Source organism: Nylanderia fulva, unplaced genomic scaffold, assembly GCF_048542155.1.
Source record: "Nylanderia fulva isolate GAGA-0341 unplaced genomic scaffold, ASM4854215v1 Scaffold36, whole genome shotgun sequence".
Lineage (NCBI taxonomy): Eukaryota > Metazoa > Arthropoda > Insecta > Hymenoptera > Formicidae > Nylanderia > Nylanderia fulva.
The window spans coordinates 2346494-2351909 of record NW_028190433.1 but is presented as its reverse complement, the minus strand read 5'-3'; the positions used below and the strand labels follow the sequence as shown (position 1 = coordinate 2351909).

Here is a 5416-nt window from a genome sequence, read left to right as displayed (position 1 = left end):
AAATTTTGTTCGTCTCCGTAAACAGGAATCTTACGGAGTCTCCGCACCAATGACTCGCACAACAAACTCTATCTCACTCACTCCGCAACGGCTCTCATTCTCTTCTTCCATTCTCTCCCTCAGTTCATTATCAAAAACGAAGTTAAGAGGTTCAAGAGGCGATCAGAAAACCCCCCAGTTCAAACCATACATGCCAGCTAGCGATCCCCCCGAAGTTCCCCCGATAAACCGGGGGCGCTTCCGGACCAAGTTTTTGGGTTTTTCCGGGGAATTGGTTGCAAAGCTGAAATTAAAGGAATTGACGGAAGGGCACCCCCAGATGGACCTGCGTTTAATTTTTGATCAACACGGAAACCTCACCACCCCCAGACCCCGAAGGTTTAAACAGTTTGATACCCTTTTTCCCCCTTGATTCGGAGTGTGGTGAAATGGCCGTTCTTATTTTGGTGGGCGATTTGTCGGTTATTCCGATAACGAACGAGACCCCTAGCCTGCTAATAGGCGTACCTTATGTATCGCGAAGGCCCCCCCCGGCTTCGGCTGGCTGGTTTTTACTACCAACGTCAAACAAATTTTTCTAGAGGGACAGGCGCTCTAGCCGCACAAAGATTGAGCAATACAGGTCGTGTGCCTGTGTTCTGGCCCGCCCGCGGCTACATAAAGGAATCAGTGTGTTCCCTGCAAAAGCCCGGGAAAACCCGCGAATTTCCTTCTTTGGGGAGGGGGTTGCAATTTCCCCATGAACGAAAAATTTCCCCAGAAAGGGCGAGCCCATAAGCTCGCTTGATTACGTCCCCCCTTTTGTACACACCCCCCGCGCTACTAACCGATTGATGATTTAGTGAGGTCTTCGGACTGGGCGCGGCATGTCTCGTCTTGCCGATGTTGCCGGGAAGAGACCAATTGATCATTTAGGGAAGTAAAAGTGGGAAAAAGGGTTTTCCGTAGGTGACCTCGGAGGACTTTAAACGTCCGGAGTCCTGCTCGCGCCCCAAAGTCCTCTTTTGGAGGACGCGCGCTCGCACCCGTCGGCGATAAATGGACGCGCTGAAAGGCGCTTTTAGAGAAAAAAAAATAACGGATTTGAGGAATTGTTGTTGTGTTTTGATATACAGGACGGGCCGGGCGCGCCTCCCCTGACCGAAAGTAGTCCGGCAGCAGAGCACGCGCCCGGCGGTGTTCGACGACGATTCGGAGCGAGCGCCCTTCCCTGATCACGCTGTGTGTTTTGCATTCCCGGCCCCCCCCACCCACAGAGCGTCGATTTGGCGTTGAGCGCGAAAAAGGTGGTAACCTATTAAACCCCCGCACGCGTTTTGGGGGGCAGCACCCCCACGTTCGTCACGCGGCGCCCTACCCCTTTTGCGGGGGAGCGGTCCCGCTGCGAACAACGGGTGCACCGCGAGTGCCCCGGGGAGAGGGGCCCCCCAAAAATTATTATAATATAATAACACGAGAAGGGTCGATGATATTTCGACCAATCTGTCCTTTTGTCGTCCGACGGTTTTTTTTTCAAGAGCTTCCCCCCCCGGCTCTCCCGTTGCGGGAACCCCCAAAAAAACACAAACTCTATCTTTTTGGCCCTAGCCTTCCTGGCGGGAGGGCGGCGCCGCGTCCGAGGACGCGCGCGGACAGGTGACGAAGAGCCACCACGATTATTTCTCTCTCCCCCGTCCGAAGAAGAGACACGATGGTTGAAGGAAGGCGTTTCCTTTTTTGCGAACGGCCAAAAATTTTGAAAAACGATACCCTGAAGGTGGATCACTTTGGGTTTGGTCATGAGAACGCAGCCCAATTTCGCGTCAATTGTGAACTCCGACCCAGAACATCGACATTCGAACGCACATTGCGGTCCACGGATACAATTTTTTGGGCCACGCCTGGGCTAAGGGGGCGTTTTAGTACCCCCAATGCTTTTCGTCCGAAAGCGGCACGGCCCCGGGGACCAGAGAATGGCGCGCGCGTCGCCCTTCCCTGGCAAAAACCCCCCTTACAAAGGGCGTAGAGCAATTTGTTGGATTCGCCCGGTGTCTGGGGCCGCCCGACCGGCCCCGGTGCAATCCCGGGGTCGCGAAATGACACACCGAAATAATATAATGAGAAGGAAAGCGCACAAGCGTGTAAAACGTTGCGAAACCCCCCAGAGAATGCGCGGAAATTAAAGGGGGAGGTGTTTTTTTATCCAATCTGTGTGTACGCCCAGAAACCGAAAGGGAAAAGGTGGGAGAGTAAAAGCGGCGCGAGGGGAGGAACAAAAGGCCAAAAAAATGGTCAGAACGTGATGCACCGCTTTCTCTTTGGCCCGGGGCGCGTGCGTCTTTTTCCTCCCGAAGTAGTAGCGCTTGTCTACCGTTTCTCCTCTCCGTCATCACCCAGATTTACCGGACTGCTCTGCACTCTGTCCCGTCTTTTCGGTGCGATGCGCTCGGCGTCTTATGCGACGCCCTTCCCCCACACAAAACGGTTTTAAACGAAAATTTAACGCGCGTCGTCGCCCGGCGAAGAGATTCTTTAATCCCTTTACCTTTTTTACGGAAGGGTTTGATCGCGAGCCGACCGCGTGCCCGAGTCCACAAAATTTTTTTCGTAAAGCGAAAAAGGGGACCGGCGCGCCGGTCGTGTACCGTCGAATCGTTCCGCCCGAATTCGTATAAAAAGAAGGGAGAGCCGAGATCCGCCCCCCCGCGATTATCGTCCCCTTTCCCAAAACCACGAGGGGTGGTGCGTTTAGCGCCCCGGCTTTTTTGCTTCCGCGTATTTCGTATGCGGGCCCTGTTTCCTCTTCCCCGTTCGCACGCTCTCCCCTTCTCCCCTTCTCCCCCTCTTATATATTTTTATAGAGGAGAGACGACATAGCGACCGGAGGGGCAAACGGCTACGAAAACTCACTAGGGCACGCCTCAAGCAGGCGAGATTATCCGCTGAATTAAGATATTATTAAGCGAGGAAAAGAAAACCAGGTTTTCTTTAGTGGGCGGCAGCAAACCAGAAAAGGCCCCCAGAAACCGAATCCCGCGTTCCCCGCGGAAATGTGGTGTTTGGGGGTCCCGCTTATCCCGAGTGCCGCGTCCGTAAAGTCCATCTTGAAGGGGGCCATTCCCCTTAGAGGGTGCCAGCCTACGACCGGGGGGCGCCTCGGGGATTCTCCTTAGTCGGGTGCTTGAGAGGCAGCTCTAAGGGTGGTAAACTCCATTAAGGTAATACACCACAGACCGTAGCAAACAAGTCCGTGAGGAAAGTTGAAAAAACTTGAGAGAGAGTTCAAGAGTACGTGAACCGTTCGGGGTAACTAAAAAACCCCAAAGTCGAACGGGGAGAATATCGTCGGGCGGGGGGCCCTTGGCGTCGTCGGCGAGTCCCGGAGTCCTTTGGCGGCTCGCGCCGGCACGTTACTGCGCCGATGTCCGGCGCTGGGCCCGTCGTTGTATTCCCCCCAAGTAGAACGCCCGCAAACGTGGGGTCGGTCAAAGGGCCCCGGGTGGGGTGTCTGTCCGCGTCGCCGGTAAAACGGCACGCGAAAAACCCTCGTCGCCGGCCGGCTGCTCGGGTACGCCCCAAGTATCGGGCGCAATTTCACGGTGCTCGAAAACGTCCCCCAGCGCGCGCACGGTACTGGAGGTTACGCCTTTTGCCCGCCCCGGTCTGGCCCGCTTTTGGTTACAGTACGGAAACACCTTCGACAGCCTGCGAACGTCTCCCCGGGCTTGCGGAGACCGATACCGTCCGACGCAATTTTTTTTTGGGTTTCTTGGACCGTCTTGAAACACGGACCAAGAGTCTAACTGTACGCGAGTCATTGGGATTGCGCGAGACCAAAGGCGTAATGAAAGTGAAAGGGCGGCCCTGGCCGTCGACCTAGGGGGTGGCCGCGGCGCGATGCGGCCTCGCCCCCCCGGGGCGTCTCTTTCTCATCGCGAAAAGAGGCCACCCAGAGCGGGGGTTTCCCGTTGGGACCCCAAGATGGGAACATGCTGTAGGACGAAATCAGGGGAAACCCTTTTGGAGGTCCTAGCGATTCTGACGGCAAATCGATCGTCGGAACTGGGTATAGGGGCAAAGCTAATCGAACCATCCCAGTAGCTGGTTCCCCCCCCCGAGTTTTCCCCTCAGGTACTGGCACTCGGGCCCTTTTGACGGAAACCCGCGAGCTCATTTGGTAAAACCCTGATTAGAGCTGGGGGCCCAAGCGACCCCAACCTATTCTCAAACTTTAAATGGGTAGATCTTGGCTTTCTTTAATTATGAAGCCACGCAAACTTTGGACAGAGGCAATGGGGGGCCTTTTTTGGGAAGCAGAATTGCGCTGGGGGGATAACCAAACCGGTTAAGGCGCCCACTGAAAGCTCATGGGACCCATTAAAGGGGTTGGTTGCAAGAAGCAGGACGGGGGCCAGGAAGTCGGAATCCGCTAAGAGTGGGGTAACAACTCACCCGCGAAGCAACTAGCCCTGAAAATGGATGGCGCTGAAGCGTCGAGCCTATACTCTGCCGTCAGCGGCAGTGGGGCGGCAACAGGGAGCGGGCGTTAGTCTTTTCTCGCGTCGTCACGAAGCCTGACGGGGTAGGAGGGGGGGGGGACGGGGACGCGAAGGGTCTGGGCGCCCACCTGCCCGGCCGCCCTCGGGGCAGATCTTGTTGAATAAACAAATACCCAGCGAGGCCCTGAGGACTGACGTGAAAGGGTTTGTTTTAACGGGCCGTTGCCACGAGTCTCGACCCAAAACCCCTGGAGAATCCTATGTCAAGAGGGGGTACAATATCTCGGTGTCGAGAAATAATAAAATTTTAAATAGAAAGACACACGCCCGTCGGCGAAAGGAACCGGGTTTCCCTATTTCGGAAACCCCCGCAGGGGAAAAACCCTACATTTGGGCCCCGTAAGGTGTTGTCGGGGAAACCCCAAATGCCCTGGAGCCGCCGTCGGGAGACCGGGAAGAGTTTTCTTTTCTGTATAAGCATTGGGAGTTCCCTGGAAACCTCTACCGGGAGATAGGTTTGGAACGCAAGAGCACCGCAGTTGCGGCGGTGTCCGGATCTTCCCCTGGACCTTGAAAATCCAGGAGCGGGCCACGTGGAGGTGTCGCGCGGTTCGTACCCATATCCGCAGCAGGTCTCCAAGGTAAAGAGCCTCTAGTCGATAGAATAATGTAGGTAAGGGAAGTCGGCAAATTGGATCCGTAACTCGGAATAAGGATTGGCTCTGAGGAGCGGGGCGTGTCGGGCTTGGTCGGGAAGACGGAGTCTGGCTGACGTGCCGGGCCTGGGCGAGGTGAACGGTCGGCGTTCTCGCGCCGGTCTCCGGGATCCGAGCTCGGTCCCCGTGCCTTGGCCTCCCGCGGATTCTCCTTGCTGCGAGGCTTCCGTGGCGGCGGAGCCGTCGTGTCGTCCTCTCGGCCGCCATCAACGCTCAGCTCAG

General features: G+C 56.1%; 1 pseudogene; it reads left to right on the top strand.

Annotated features, from left to right (window-relative positions):
- The first annotated feature begins 2917 nt into the window (after nt 1-2917).
- LOC146722170 (large subunit ribosomal RNA) lies at nt 2918-5136 on the top strand (annotated as a pseudogene).
- The last annotated feature ends 280 nt before the right edge of the window (nt 5137-5416 follow it).